The 17,873-nt window shown below is 35.0% G+C and overlaps 1 pseudogene; it reads left to right on the forward strand.

The window, feature by feature from the left end:
- The first annotated feature begins 15,198 nt into the window (after window positions 1-15,198).
- LOC108471717 (protein argonaute 4-like) lies at window positions 15,199-16,027 on the forward strand (annotated as a pseudogene).
- Window positions 16,028-17,873: the final 1,846 nt, after the last annotated feature.

Consider the following 17,873-nt stretch of genomic DNA (forward strand, 5'->3'; position numbering starts at 1 on the left):
TCGTCCGAGCTATATTCTGTCCGCAACATATGCAGGACCTTATTCAATGTGGGAAAACCATGTATCCATCAAAATTCTTTATTTAAACGGAATTTAATATTTTTTGGACATGATCAGATATGTGATTATTTCATATATTTACAATATTCATATAATTAATTTAATTACATATCACATTCAACTCAAGCATATAAATATATACAATTTGGTAACGTGAACTTACCTCGACAACTATTTGTGTTTGCAAAAGTCTACTAATCCGATATTTTCTTTTGTCCACGATATAACTCTTTATTTGATCTTTTCGAATCTATATGAATGAATTTAACATCAATTTAATCCATTTCATACTCAGATAAATTCAATTCACATCCTAGGTAAAATTACCATTTTGCCCCTATACTTTTCATAAATGACAATTTCGTCTCTAGGCTCGGAAAATAAAATTCATGCAATTTAGTCCTTATTCCAAACCTAACCAAAATTTTCATATTATATTTACAGCACATGTATTTCACAAGATTTAGAATTTTTCCATGAATTTTACAACTTTTCAATTTAGTCCCTAAATCGTGTTTTCATCAAAATTCATTTTGTAAAATTTGTTTATCTATCAACAAACTTTCATTTTCTACCCTATATTTTAAAATTTTAGCATATTCATCCATGGAAAAACTTTGATACTTTAATAACTTTACAAATTAATCCCCAAAATAGATAAATTAAACTACACCGATCTCAAAAATATAAAAATTACTAAAAACTGACAATAATTCATACCTAATTAAGCTTCATTGGTTTCATTTCTCTCTCCTAGGGTTTTCATGTAAATTTTGGGGAAGATGATATAAAATGATGTTTTCTCTTATTTAATTTAATTTATCATCTTTTAATTTTCAACTTTCCAATTTTATCATTTTCTTTTCTAATTTTCCATGGATGAATCATCAAAATATCTACTAACTCCATCTAATGGTATAATTTTCATATAAGGACCTTTTATTTTGAATTCTATAGCTATTTGATACTTATAGCTACTAGAACTCAACTTTTGCATTTTATACAATTTGATCATTTCCATAATTAAGCATGAAATCGGTAAAATTTCTTATCAAAATTTTCAAGTATCTTTCCTATCATAATGCAAACCATGCAATAACATTAAAATAAAGTTTCTTTCTTACTCCAATTAGTGGTTCTAAAACCACTTTTTTGATTTCATTGAAAACGGGTTGTTATAACTCTTCCACATAAAAATTTTCGTCCTCGAAAAGCTGACCAGTTTAGGTATTGCTTTCTCATAGTATCCTCCGGTTCCCAGGTAGCTTCTTCCATTCCATGTCGTTGCCAAAGAACTTTCACTAAAGCTACCTTTTTATTTTTTAACTCTTTTATCTCACTTGCCGGGATTTTGATTGGTTCTTTACTATAGGTCATATTAGGTTGAATCTCTACTTCTGATGTGAAGGATTTGATTGATATCGTCGTAACATGGACACATGGAAAACATTGTGAATTCGGTCAAGTTCTAGTGGTAATGCCAACTGATATGCAACAGGTCCGATTCTTTCAGCAATTTTATATGACCAGATTAATCGTGGACTCAATTTTCCTTTACAGTCAAATCGGAGAACTTTCTTCCAAGGTGATACTTCTAAAAATACCTTATCACCAACCTAAAATTCTATTTCTTTTCGTTTAAGATCGGCATAAGACTTTTGACGATCTAAGGCTGCTTTCAAACTATCCCGAATCAGCTTTACCTTTTGTTCAGTTTCACGGATTAAGTGAACTCCATGTATCTTTTTCTCACTGAGTTCTGTCCAATATGATGGAGTTCTACATTTGCGACCATATAGAGCCTCGTACGCTGCCATTTTATTACTTGACCGATAACTGGTATTGTAAGCAAATTCAACTAAAGGCAGATATTTTTCCCAGTTACCTTCAAATTCAAGCACATAACACCGAAGCATATCTTCTAAAATATGTATAACACGTTCGGATTGGTCATCAGTCTGAGGATGGAATGCAGTACTGAAATGTAACTATGTACCCAAAACTTCTTGCAATTTATTCCAAAACCGGGATGTAAATCGAGAATCTCTGTCTGAAATAATAGAAATCAACTCTCCATGTAGTCTAAGAATCTCAGAAACATATAATTCAGCCAATCTATCCAAAGAGAAATCCATACATACAGGAATAAAGTGTGCAGACTTTTTCAACCGATTGACGATTATCCAAATAGCAAGTTTCTTCTTCGGAGACGGGGGTAATCCTTTCCCATTTCCATTCTGGTATCGTAATTGGCTGTAATAATCCCAAAGGCACCTGATACAAATTCAGAAATTTCACGTTTCATTCCTGGCCACCAATATATCTTTTTTAAATTATTGTACATTTTGTTACTACTAGGATGAATAGACATGGTACCTTTGTGAGCTTCATGCAAAACTTTTGTACTAGTTCTAAATCCTTCGGTACACATATTCTGCCTCTGAATAATAAACAATCATCTGGCTCAATCTGAAATTCTGAATCAAGAGTCTATTCACACTATATTCGTTTAGCTTGTAATCCTTCATCATTCTTCTGAGCTTCACAGATTTGTTGTAGAAATGTTGATTTAGCTTTTAACTCAGCTATAATTGAACCATCATCTGACAATTACAATCGGGTATTCATTGCTCGTAAGGTAAATCAAGACTTTCTGCTTAGAGCATCAGCAACCACATTGGCTTTCCCCGGATAATGGCCAATAACCAAATCATAATCTTTTAACAACTCAAGCCACCTGCGTTGTCTCAAATTCAAGTCTTTTTGCGACATTAAATACTTCAAACTTTTATGATCGGTGAATATGTGACATTTTTCACCAAACAAGTAATGCCGCCAAATTTTTAATGCAAACACAATGGCTGCCAATTCAAGATCATGTATCGGGTAATTTCTTTTATGTGGTTTTAGCTATCTAGAAACATAAGTTATTAATTTACCTTCTTGCATCAATACATAGCCTAAACCATTCAATGAAGTATTACTGTAAATTATAAATTCCTTACCTAATTCAGGTTGAACTAACACAGGGGCTTCAGTCAATAAGGCTTTCAATCTGTCAAAACTCTGCTGGCATTTTTCAGTCTAGTCAAATTTTACATTTTTTTGCAACAGACGAGTCATCGGAGAAGCTATCATTGAGAACCCTTGTACAAACCTTTGACAGTAACTGGCTAATTCCAAAAAACTTCTAACCTCAGACACATTTTTCGATGGCTTCCAATTAACAATAGTTGAAATTTTATTTGGGTTCACCCTGATTCTTTCAACAGATACTATATGTCCGAGAAAACCAACTTTCCGTAGCCAAAATTTACATTTACTAAATTTGGTATACAATTGTTTCTCCCACAGTGTTTGCAACACTATTCTCTAATGATCAGTATGTTCATTTTCATCTCGGGAATATACCAAAATATGATCAATAAATACTACCACAAACATGTCTAGATACAGTTTGAAAATTCTATTCATTAAATCCATGAATAATTTCGGTTTATTTATCAAACCGAATGGCATTACAAGAAACTCATAGTGCCAATACCTGGTTCTAAAGGCTGTCTTCGGCACATCTAAGTCTTTCATCCGTAGCGGGTAGTAACCAGAACGAAGATCAATCTTCCAAAATACAGTGGCACCTTTCAGTTGATCAAACAGATCGTTAATTCGAGGCAATGGATACTTATTCTTTATTGTCACTTTTTTGAGTTATCTATAATCTATACATAACCTCAGAGATCCATCTTTCTTCTTTACAAATAGAACCAGTGCACCCCAAGGTGAAAAACTGGGTCGAGCAAAGTCCTGGTCAGTTAATTCTTGTAACTGTGCTTTCAACTCTTTTAATTCAATAGGAGCCATTCGATAAGGTGCTATAGATATTGCAGTTGTTCCCGGAACAAAATCTATAGAGAACTCCACTTCTCTAACTGGTGGTAATCCGGGTAATCAGGAAACTCACAAACAACCGGCACTGACTTAATCTTTGATTCAGATACTTTAGTGTCCAATACATAAGTAAGATCAACATCATAGCCTTTTCTGATATATTTCTATGCTGATATAGCCGAAATCACATTAGATATCCCATGCAATTTATCAGATTCAACATGGAGTAACTCACCATTCTAACATTTTAACACGATGTATTTTTGTTTACAATTCACCACTGTATCATGTTGAGTTAGCCAATCCATTCTCAAGATTACATTAAATTCATCAAAGGGCCGTAACATCAAATTAGCCGAGAAACAATAACCTTTTTATCATCAATGGACAGTTTTTACAAACTTTATCCACCATAGCATACTGACCCAGGAAATTTGAAACTTTAACCACAAATTCAGTGAATTCAACAAGTAAATTTTTAACAAATACTAAATTTGTGCATATGTATGAATGTATTGAACTAGGATCAATCAAAGCAGTAATATCGTTTCAAGTAGAGAAAATGTACCAGTAATGACATCTGGTGCAGTGGCATCCTCTCTTGCACGAATAGCATATACCATTGTCGGTGCTCATGCTTCAGACTTAACTGTTGAATCTTTTGTAGTCCTTCGATTACCACAGACATTTTCAGAATCTCGGGGTGGTCTACCCCTCAAACCAGGGTTACTTGATTTCGAAATCTGATCAGTATGTTTTTCTATTCTTTTCGGACAATCTTTAAGGAAATGGTCAAAAGGACCACATCTATAGCAAACCCCACTTCTTAGACGATATTTCCCAAAATGAAATTTACTACAATATTTGCATTTTGGTTTGAAATTCCCAACGCTTCCAACACTGCTTACAGATAAAGATAAAGATCTCGGGTTAGAGCGTTGAGAGCCTCGCTTTTTCTCAGAATATCCCACAGATGTGGTAAAACAATTATGATACTTCTTTGATTTCTTTGAAGTAGATGATTATGACTTACCCATAAATCTTTTACCATAAACCCAAGCTTCTCTCTCTACTTGTTTCTTTTATTTATTCAATTTCTCAGCCTTTGTGCTCGACCAGCCAGTACCACAAATTCTCTTAATTCAAGAATCCTAATCAATAACTTGATATCTTCATTTAATCCTTCTTCAAAATGTTTGCACATATCAACCGGTTGAAGAGCAAGTAGGGGAGGTTGTTGTACAGCACGATTTCTCTTTAAATATTCAGTGAACCACTTATTCATCATTTAAAAGAAGGCTTCTTTTGCCTCCTCTCCTCGGCCCTCAGATACGGGCCTTCTACTATTACTAGATGTAGCTGTTTGTATAGAAGCTTGAGCAGCGCTCTCAGCTTTCTCGGATTCAGCTCTAGCTTAGTTGGACGACATTACTATATGAAAATACACTTAAAATGGTCAACATATATCGCACTATCACAAATAATATAATAGCATGTAAAGCTAAACTCGCATTTACTACCTTAGTCTGAGAATTGGGCTAAATCGTAGCTCTGATACTAATAAATGTAACACCTTTAACCCGTATTCATCACCAAAACAGGGTTACGGAACATCACCAAAGTTTACAAAATATTTACAGATAATTTAGCTCAATTACTATTCATACTCGAAATCATAAATAATCAATCATATTGTCTATTAATTGAACCTTCGAGGTCTAATTTATACATTAGAATCAAGTTAGGACTAAATCGAAAACTCATAGAATTTTTCACGAAATTTCAAAAAACAAATTTAAAAACAAGGGATACGCGCCCGTGTAGGTGGGCCATGCGGCTCACACGACCAAGTGACATGTCCGTGTATAAAGCTGTATGGGCATTCGATGTGAGGCACATGGTCGCGTCCTAGCCCGTGTCCATACTCGTGTAACTCTCTAACTTGCGTCACACAGCCAACCACACGCCCGTGTGTTAGGAAATGTGGTAAATTTAGTTTTCGAAAATTAGGTACATGGGACATACGGCCTGACCATATGCCCTTGCGCATGGCTGTGTCTTACACATGGCTAAGACACATGCCCGTGTCTCTGCTTGTGTAGACAGAATAATACCATTTCCAAGCCTTATTCCTCACCCTTAATTTTAATCCCATGCACACATAAATATTAAACATAATATCACTATCCATTTAGCCATTCTAATGGCTAATTACAACCAAAACATTTACAAACTCTCATATGTCAACTTTAGCCTATACATGCCATTATACTACAATAAGTTTCTATTTATACCGAGACGAGCTGGTGGATAGTGTGATGATACTCTGACCGACCTCCAACCTTGATGAGCTTCCAAGCAGTATAAAATAGAGTAAAGTAAACCTAGTAAGCATTTAATGCTTAGTAAATTCGTATAACAATAATTTAACTTACCATTTGTAATCACCTATAGTAAACATACAAAACATGCATCCAAATCGTTTTGATCAATTCCCTAATCACATGCACTCATTCAACTGGTTAGTCATGTAAATAATATAAAATTTCAAGCCAATAGAGATGAGCTTATCATGCTACAAGTTTCCTAGTATTTCAAGAACATTCGAGATATAAATTCATTTAAATTCATATTTCTTATTTCGGGATTTTTTATCCGTTGAGTCATTGAAATTTCGATAGATACTCAGGTAGTACACACAAAGTGCACAAACCAGTAATTTGTTAATTCATGTTCAGGGTTACCCATTAGGGCACATAATCAGGAAGCACACTCTCGAGCTACATATCAGGATGCTCAGATGAGCCATGTAACAAGACGCTTATTCGGGCTAAACAGGAAACTCATAAGAGTTTTAATCAGGGAGCTCATAGAGCTTAACAGGTAACTCCGAAAAGTTATTATCAGGGAGCACCGAATAGCATAACAGAGAGTTCAAGCGAGCTTAACAAGATGTTCATAATTGGTTGCGTTTGTGTCCGCAATGTATGCAAGATCACAACCGATCGCGTAACAGGACGCTCACAAATAGCTGCGTTTGTGTCCACAACATATGCAGGATCACAATCGATCGAATCATGTAATAGGACGCTCATAAAGAGCTGCGGTAGTGCGCAACACATGCAAATTCACTACTGATCAGGATACTTGTAGGAACTAAATAACAAGATACTCTAGAGGACTTATAACAGGATTGCTCGTCCGAGCTATATTCTGCCCGCAACATATAACGGACCTTATTCAATGTGGGGAAACCATGTATCCATCGAAATTCTTTATTCAAATGGAATTTAACAGTTTTTGGACATGATCGGACATGTGATTATTTCATATATTTACAACATTCATATAATTCATTTAATTACATATCACATTCAACTCAAGCATATAAATATACATAATTTAGTTACGCAAACTTACCTCGACAACTATTTGTGTTTGCAAAAGTCTACTAATTGATATTTTCTCTTTTCCACAATCTAACTCTTTATTTGATCTTTCCAGATCCATGTGAATGAATTTAACATCAATTTAATTCATTTCATACTCAATTAAATTTAATTCACATACTAGGAAAAATTACTTTGCCCCTATACTTTTCATAAATGACAATTTCGTCTCTAGGCTTGGAAAATGAAATTCATGCAATTTAGTCCTTATTCCAAACCTAACCAAAATTTTCATATTACATTTACAGCACATGTATTTCACAAAATTTAGAATTTTTCCATGAATTTTACAACTTTTCAATTTAGTCCCTAAATCATGTTTTCATCAAAATTCACTTTGTAAAAATTGTTTATCTATCAACAATCTTTAATTTTCTACCATAAATTTTAAAATTTCAGCATATTCATCCATGAAAAAACTTTGATACTTTAATATCTTTAAAAATTAATCCCTAAAATAGATAGATTGAACTATACTGATCTCAAAAATATAAAAATTACTAAAAACAGGACAAGAATTCATACCTAATTAAGCTTGATTGATTTCCTTTATCTCTCCTAGGGTTTTCATGTAAATTTTGGGGAAGATGATATAAAATGATGTTTTCTCTTATTTAATTTCATTTATCATCTTTTAATTTTCAACTTTACAATTTCATCATTTTCTTTATCTAATTTTCCATGGATGAATCATCAAAAATATCTACTAACTCCATCTAATGGTCTCATTTTCATATAAGGACCTCTGATTTTGAATTCTATAGCTATTTGATACTTATAGCTACTAGAACTCAACTTTTACATTTTTCAATTTGGTCCTTTCCATAATTAAGCATGAAATCGGTAAAATTTCTTATAAAAAAATTCATGTATCTTTCCTATCATAATGCTAACCATGCAATGATATTAAAATAAAGTTTCTTTCTTGCTTAGATTTGTGGTCCCGAAACCACTTTTCTGATTTCACTGAAAATGGAGTATTACAGTCGTGTTGTCAATGTTATACCATGAACTTTGTCGGGCAACGCAACTGGATAAGATGTCGATCAGTGGTTGCTTGTTGCTGCTGTTGTCGTGGACCAGGCAGCGAATACTGTTTCTACGTTCTAAAGTCCTTAAACCATACACGTTCCCGTTGGTGACGAGGTAAACATCATTTATCAATAAATACGTAGTTTGTGCAGTAAATGTTTTTATTTATTATATGTTTCTCTTAATATATCGCTTGTACAGGTGAAACCATAGGCTAAGTTACGCCTGACTGCCCGAGGAGTTGGAAAATGTTAGGTTACTATTAGATTAATGCTTGAAAATCGAGGTTAATTTCCTATCTTTTTTGAAGCTATATTAATTACGAAATGGTTCATTACAAAAATCAGTATGTAACGATATTTACAATTTATGCTTTTCAGTTTGAATAAATGCATGCCGATCCCGAGATCATATCTTACATCCCGTCGAAACTATTAGACAACCGGGAGATGTGGGACTCGAAAGTATCGTTGATAGTGTATGTGACGACGGAAATGCACGAATCGAACTAGGTTTTACGATAGTTTGAGTATAAGCAAAGAATTACACCGCCTTTGCGAGACATGAAGTAACTGCACCAGGTGGACATGTAGGGGAAAAACGACGAGAACTGAGGGGAAAAGCATAAATAGCACATCCAAGCTTGGGATCGTAAGATGGAATCCATACCCGCCCATGAACCATTTTTCTCGGTGGACATGACGACAGCCAATAATTACTTGGCATGGTTTAGAGCTGCTGACAAGTCGTATCTACTACCACCGGAGGTGATAAGTAGCCAAATTCAAATAAAGAGGCAATGTTGACCGCCACAACAATGTAGGAGGGGATGCAGTCGCAGGACGGGTTCGTTATCACTCTAGCAGAATATGCACCGCCTGTGGCTACGCAATTTTTGGGCCAGTTCCCTCAACTTATTTTCATTCAATTCACTAACCTCATATATTTTTCACAAGCACCACTGCTGCACGTGGTTGGTTCTTCTCTTCCAGTATATTCATATTTCGAGGCACCAACATCCCCTGCATACTGCTTCCATGTTGATATTGATGTCGAACCCCATATCGAGACAAACATCGATGTATACACCGCCATCAACGATGATACCGATGCAGATGTCCATACATAAGTTGATACCGATGTCAATGTCCGAGCTGATGCCGATGTACCTGAGATTCAGGGCACCTTTTAGTTACACGCCTGTAGTGACCTAAACACCACGCACATCACTATTTTACCAAGATGACTCATCGTCACAACCATCAGACGTGGGAGTGGCGGATACACGATGACAAGTGAGGACGATGCAACAATCAACCACGAAAGAAGATGACGACGCTATCAATCTCAATGAAACAATTGTCCAAGAGGCTATGCTAGGTACATATTCAGGCGATGATGATTACGACAAGAAAGTTTACAAGCCCGCACTTCTGGATTCACCTCCGAAGGTACTTCCTGTTGCACATTCTATTGAAACTCCGGTTGTACGCCCAATTCCATGGAGGAAACCTATACGCAACCATTATCCATCGTCTTGTGGCACACATTCTCCCCGACAATGAGTGCGATGTATTTTTTGTTATAAATATTATGATGTAAATAAAAATGTCATAAATAAAAAACAATTCATTATTACAAAACAATCATCTTAAGTGTTGTACATTATTAATTATTACAATTATATAAAGTCTTTATTTGAACAATACATTTGTCTTTGCATGAGTTATGCGTAAGTTAACAATAAATAAGAAATTGAACCAAATGGAATACCCGAAACACATTAATGGACATGAAATTTGGTAGAAAGTAATGTTATCGACGCCAGGGCCCCAACGTATCCCTATACAGAGAACATGTTGTCTTCGTATGCCTCGGATTTCTACAATACTCGCATAATTTTTGTTGATTGTGTTGGAAAAAACGAGTTTGAAAACACAACGGAAAATAAATTTAGAAAAAAACCAGAGTTTTAATTTTTTTTTCAAAATAGGAACTTAGTTGTGATATCTAAAGTAATAAACACTTAATCAAAATTGCACATTTTCAATTCCTCTAAGATGAGCATTTCGACCGAGTAGTATTCTATGTTATCCTCAAGCTCACGTCTGTCGAGTGTGGACTCGCTTCGAATTAGAAAAATTTTCACAAAAATTACTAGTGGAATATGTAGACACTCAATTTTGCCCGGCCCATTTCAGTATTTAAAATAATAAACCCCAAAAAATAAAAATAAAACAAAGTCCAAGTCCAGTACAAAATTACAAACATATAATTTGGCCCAATCGGAATGGCCCATTACTTGAAAAGATTTAAGGTCCATCTATAAACTTGACTCATATGGAAATATAATCTTTAAGGATATGTAATAGATATGATATGCAATCTTAAATATGATAAAATCTTAGATATGATATGCAATCTTAGATATGATATACAATCTTGAAGATATGATCTTGTAATCTTGGAGATTTAATTTGTAGATATCCTTTAATCTTAACCGTTGATGTAATTGATCTGTACCGTTGGATTTGGGGTGGCTCAACTATAAATAGAGGCCTCTCCATTCATTGTAAATCACTTGAGTTTTGGGAAGCAATAAGAATTCTTGAGAGCATTCACTCAAATTTCTCTCCCTCGTGCGTTCTTACTCTCTGTGGTTTGTTTTTATTTTATTCTTCGTCTATCTTAGTTTTTCAACCTTTTTTTATTTTAATTTCTTCATTTTTCAAATATGTATATTTATTCCTATCTTTTATACATTTGATTATGTATATTATATATTATAATATTTAACCTTTTATATAGTTTATTTTCAAATATATATTTTCTATGCATGTATATATATTATATTATCATTTCATGTATTTTGAACTATTGTATTATATTTTTATAATTTGAAAATGCTCTATTTATTCATTTTTTAGTGTATGTCATTTATTTTATTTGTGCATAGTTTCATTTTTTTATATGCTATGTTTAACTATTTCTTTTATGAGCTATTTTATGATATATATTGTTGTATAATTTTGCATGTATTATGTTTTTCTTTTAGTTTACTCATGTTTTTATTTGTTTATTATCTTATATTTACCTTAGCATGATTTTTTTAAACGTATGTTCATGTTATTTAGTTTTGTCTTAATGATATTATTTATGTTTGTATGGAAATGTTAGAATATTTTGTACATCTATGCTTCATGATGCATTAATATGTCATCCTAAAACGTCATTTAAAATAATATTCCAAGGTTTTTTAAAAAAAATAAAAGGCAATGCTTGATGTTTGGAAACTTTGAGAAAGGTAGTGCCTAACTTAATTGGGTTGCGACTTTTCTCGTTGAATTCGAATAGTCAAGCACCCTTCTAAGTGATTTTGAGTTTTCAAAACTTAAACAATTATTTCGAGATTTCAAAACATAGTGTCCTAACTTACTGATATGGCGTTTTGTTGTTTCGAGATAGAAATTTTCGAAAGACGAGCTTAGTTTTGAAGGTTTTAAAATGTTGCGTCCTAACTTACTGGATGTGATGTTTTGACTCGTTTGAAATAAGTGAGCCTTAATTTTCAAATTTGAGACATTCTAATTAAAAGAGGTTTGCATCTTAAAACTTTCAAATTTCCGACATTAAAGACACTTGATAATCAATTAGGTACCAATTTTTGGGCGTTACGAGGGTGCTAACCCTTCTTCGTACGTAACCGACTCCTAAATCCATTTTCTCGACTTTCGTAGACCAAAATTAATGTTTTAAAACAAAACATTTTATAAGGTGATCCAATCACACCTAAAAAGTCCCGTTTTCGTTTTTCTTAAAGTCGATTCCCATTTTCTAAAACTCGATTTAAAAATGGTTTCGACAGCTTGGCGACTCCACTGGAGACTAATAAGAGAGTCAAGCCATGTAATTGATTATCTCTTGTCTTAATGTCAGAAATTAAAAATTTTAAAATTTAATCCTCTTTGCGTTACATGTGTTTGTATTATTGCATGTGTTGCTATATTCTGATACACATTGCATTTGCATGACCGTTGTGGTCACACCCTTAAGTGGGAGTGAGAAGCTACGCCTTCGTGAGGTTTTTGCCTCCGTGCAGGATAGTGGATCACTTTCGGGATACGTCCGTACCTATGGTTTCGTGAGATTTTCATCTCCATGTAGCCATAGGGAAATGCATTCCCCTGAACTGAACTCGATTCAAATGAGCCTATAATGGGTGAGGATCGAGGAATCTGCTGGTTCGGGTACCTCAAACTTTAGAAACAAACCACATATAGAAAAACCGTAAGAGCTCAATATAGATAGAATTATACTTAGGTTATCTTTGTGTTTATTAATATCATATGATACTGACTGTTTTCTTTCTTTTGTGCATGTCATTTTGCATTTAAAAGGTATCGATTCACGGTCAATTTTTAAGTTAGAAAGTTTTATTATGGAGAACGGACTTCTTAATAGAATGGAGGGCAACGTCAACGTCCATAAATGGTCAAAGGAAACGCTGAAGGATACACATCAGAATTATGGGGTTACACTCGCATCAGCGTGGCGCAAAATAATCTCCAAGAGTTAAAGGAAATATGGGATCAATGGAGTAATGAAGCCAAGCAGTTGTTCTATAATAGCTAAGGGGACTTGCAGTATTTGCTTGACAGGAGGATAGATAAGCAATTCAAAGTGAGTGTGGGAGTATTGATAGACACTTCTACCATTATAGCATTTCTCTTTCATATGAAGACGGTTGCCATGTGGATGGTAAGGGTATTGGAAGGAAAGTGATTGATAGAGTGCATGAAACCTACAAAAATGAGTTGGATGGAAAGAATTTTACCTATGATGGTAAAAAGCTCGTTTACTATAGGACCGTTACCAAACAACAAGCTTGAGTTTACAGTTGTATTTATCAGAAACAATAGAAATGCAAGCCCCGATGGCCTGGATAGCTCAAGTAAGCGTGAAAGAAAGAGATTAAAGAAAACTGTATCATACAAAGACCTTTAGAGATTAGCTATGCTACGAAGGTACCGAGGCAGGATACTCTGCGTAGGTAGAAATCTGAAAGCTCTCAAGAAACATTGATGATATAGGATATTATTTTAAGGTAGCACACTGCAGAACGGGATACCTACCTGTTCGCTAATCTATCTCAAAATAATCAGAACAACTTCACAGGTATTGGAGGAGGTGCCCTTAGCTACACGGATTACCCCACAGGTGAGGTCGTAGCTCAAACTCAGGAGGCAGCTGATTATTTACAGACATTGGCAGCACAGGCTGACATATTGAGCACCAATATGAGTTACAATCTGATCGTGGCCAAGAGTTTGTTTTGTTGTTAAAACTTTAGGCCTTAGGGCGAAAGTATATTTATAATCCATTTATATGTAAAGATATTCTTTTTCTAAATAAAGTTTTCTAAATGAGATTGAATCGAGATCGATACCTTTTGCATTCATTTGCATCTTATAGCATTTCATTGCATCATTTGCATTCAAAATTATAAAAAGACCATAATTAGTTAAAGTTATTAAAAAGAGAAAGAAAAAAAGAGAGAGATAAGAGGGTTACGGCTAAGTGAAAAAGAAGTTGAATGGGAATTAACGATGTTCCCTTACATATCCCCGACTTTTGTGTCAGGAGGGATAGCTTACCCAGAGAAGGGGGTGTTTGGAAATGAAAATCATCCCATCAATGTCATACACGAGGAAGGGACTGAACAAAGAAACCTTAAGGGCATTCGCCCTTACGAACCGGGAAGTTCTTTAAACAATTGGACTGCAGAAGAACTTCCTGTAACCTTTAGAAATTTTACGGAGTAATATTCAGAACACTCTTGTTGCTCTAAAGCCTAGGAGTAATAAGATTTCTTTTGAGAAGTGGGCTCATGTTCAGACATTTTTATTTTCAATAAAACATACTTTTATTATTTATCCGAGTAAATATTCTTTCATTCTGATTCTTTTGACCTTTGACATTCTTTATAAATTTTTATTTCATGTAAATAGTCATTCTTGAATTCATTTATTCCTTGTATATTCTTTTGTGTGCCTATCATAGATCCCTGGATATCAATGACACGAGCAACGATACTACAGATTCAGAGTTCCTTTTGAGTGCAATATGTGTTTAGAAGAATCTCAGTACTTTGAAGGTGACAGAAATTGTGACTTGTTTCTGAATTTGTTGAAAATGGTTTTTACCCCATGAAGTGGTGGTAGGAAATATAGCCTTAGAGGAAGGAAAGATTGCGAAATTAGAATTAGCTGAGAAGACAAAACAAGACCTTGTTGAGACTATTATGGGAATTCAAAAATGTGGTCCAAAGACGCATGTAGGAGGATTTGCAATTGCCAGGATAAACATGAGGTTTTGGGGCACTGTTGGTCCACCATGGAAAGGGATCGCATTAGTTGTACAATGAATGCCAAATTTAAAGGAGTCAAGACTTATGGGGCATGTATGTTATGGGCCCGAGCTCGTCAAAAGTTTCAAGCTGACAATAACTCATCTTTGTCGACGTTAACTACTCCATTAAGAGGGGGAGATAGCTTCATATGCCAATATTACAAAGTCAAAAGTCATCCATTTCAAAAAAAAAAGATTATATATAACTGCACAATGCCAAAAGTTTACATCTTTTCAAAGATAATGCGCCATACCACAAGACAACAAAGGTTGCCAAAAGAAAAGAAAAGAAGAAAAGAACAAATTACGAAAGATGGCCGAGACTGGTAAAATTGGCATAAGAAACTACCAGATACTCTCTATGCTTACTACTGGGCAAACACCTTCAATTCCAGTTGTTTCAAAGTTTCCAACCATCATCCTTGGAATGGGTGTATTGTTTGGCTTTTCCGAAGCGATCGATATGTCGTCAATAGTCTGCGATGGTTAGCTCCAGGCGGTGGCCATTGATTTCCAGCTATGGGGCATCAGGCCGTACACAGTCTCTGAAGCTTAAAATGATAGATTCTTTCTTCAAAACCAATTTCTGACAAAGTGGATGACGGTATTATGAAGGAAGCTCTCTTAGACTTCTATACAAGTTCAGGGAAGAGGAAACCTGATTAAATCATTATTTTAAGGGATGGGGTTAGCGAGTCTCAATTCAATCAAGTTTTGATCAAGTTATTGAGGCTTGCAAGTTCCTTGACGAGAAGTGGAACCCTAAAGATTGTGGTTATTGTTGTACGAAAAATCATCATACCAAATTTTTCAGCAGGGATCTCCTGACAATGTGCTACATGGTACTGTCATTGACAACAAAGTATGCCATCCAAAGAACAATGATTTTTACCTTGGTACCCATGCTGGAATGATCAGAATCACGAGGCAGACCCACTATCATGTTCTCTTAGACCAGGCTGGGTTTTTGGCTGATGATCTACAAGAGTTTGTTCATTCTCTATCCTATATGTATCAAAGGAGCACCACAGCCATATTTGTTGTGGCTCCTATTTGCTACGCTCATTTGGCAGCTTCACAATTGGGGGCAATTTATGAAAATTAGGGATGCTTCAGAAACATTATCGAGTCATGGTGGGATGTATGCTCTGGGAGTAATCTTTGTACCTCAGCTTTCCAGGTTGAAGGATAAATTCAGCAACTTCATTCTTGTCTGCTGAGAATCATTGAACTATCTTTTTGTAGGGTTTGACAAACAACAACCAGGACTGCTGCTGGGGCAATCCCTTTCTCATAGGTTTATGAATCAAGATTTTTCCTCCAAGCTTTGATGGAATCAAGAATTGAATACCTCTAGTAAACTTAACTTGAAAGTATTCATCCTAAGCCAATGTACCAAGAATGGATGACACAGATTTATAACAAAGAAGGTTCGTCCAAAAGAATTTCATAGAGGAAACCTTGTGCTGAAAGAGATCCTTCCCATGCAAAATGATGCCGAATTGGGAAGGGCCATATGTTGCGAAGAGGGCTTTCTCTAGAGGTGCACTGATTTTGACAAGAAATGGATAGGAATAATTTATCTGATCCAGTGAATTCGGACTCGGTCAAGGAGTACTTTGTCTGAAGGAGAAGGGAAGTCAAGGTGAAAACCCACAAAGGGCACTTTGGGACTTTTATTTCAAAAAAAAAGAAAAAAGAAAAGAAAAAGAGGAAAAAAATAAAAAGAAAAAAGAAAAAAGAAAAAATGGAAAGGTCAAGGTGAAAACCCGCAAAGGGCGCCTTAAGACCAAAGGGGTTTTGAGTTGAAAACCCAAAAGGGCAGCTCAAATTTGGAAAGTCATGCAGTGACCTTGCTATACCGGATCCGACAAGAAGTGAAGTATGTTACATATCAAGGCATTAACGAATTACTTTGGATCTTTTAAATACATGTTAAACTCAAGAAAGTCTTCATGGAGCTGGTGTATAAACGCTCAAGCGGCGATATCTGGGGCATCTGATTTCTGTCCTATTTACTATCTTTGGATTCTTTTTCTTCGCAAAGATATGTTCTCAGGTTAATCTTTTTGCATTCCTTCCAATAATTTGTCCAAATCTAATTATCCTCAAGATCAATTTATTTATCTCCCATTATTCATAAAGCATGTTGCATTGAATAATGATAGATGAACTAAAATATCTTCACAAATGAAGTTTTGCATATTACTCTGGAAATTTCTAGATAATACAAGAAACTGAAACAAGACAATTGTTTAAGGAATTCTCATATGTATGGGTTGGAGATACTCGAGAGATTTTCTTCTTCAGTCCAAAAGGTGGTTGGACGTTTTAAGCAATATTGATCTTAAGAAAGGATCATTTCATAAACATCTTCAGTGGGTCGTAACATTCAGAGACCAAATTGATATGTCGAGAAGAACGAGGTGGAAAGCTTGATAGATGAATGAGTGATGATGTCCGAAATATGAGTTATTTTCATAAACATTTTGCATCATAATATGTCTAATTAAGAGCATTTGACTCATTTCGATCATGTCATCTTAATTATTTGGCATAAGCATAAATTCCAGGAAATCAATTCTACATGTGGATTCCCCAGTGGACAATGTAGAAAGATTGATTGAAAATTACAAAATTCAGCGCCTTAATCCCCTAAGCAGTAGGGTAACAGGTTAAATTTGAAGATCTTATCTCCCTAAACAGTAGTGGAGCAGATCGAAGACTCGCCTTAATCCCCTAAGCAGTAGGGTAACAGGTTAAATTTACAGATCTTATCTCCCTAAGCAGTAGTGGAGCAGATCGAAATCGCGCCTTAACCCCCTAAGCAGTAGGGTAACAGACCAAAGCATAGCAGATCTGGCCTTCACGTGTTTACACTAAAGCAGATCCAAGATAATAAGATTTGGCTTCTCTATCTTCGACGGAGAGCAAATCGAAGACATAGCAGATCTGACTTTCGAATGTTCTCACATCAAAGCAGATCCTAGATAACAGATCTGGCATCTCCATATTTAAACGGAGAGCAGATACATA

The sequence above is a fragment of the Gossypium arboreum genome, chromosome 11 (genome assembly GCF_025698485.1).
Source record: "Gossypium arboreum isolate Shixiya-1 chromosome 11, ASM2569848v2, whole genome shotgun sequence".
In the NCBI taxonomy this organism is placed as follows: Eukaryota; Viridiplantae; Streptophyta; class Magnoliopsida; order Malvales; family Malvaceae; genus Gossypium; species Gossypium arboreum.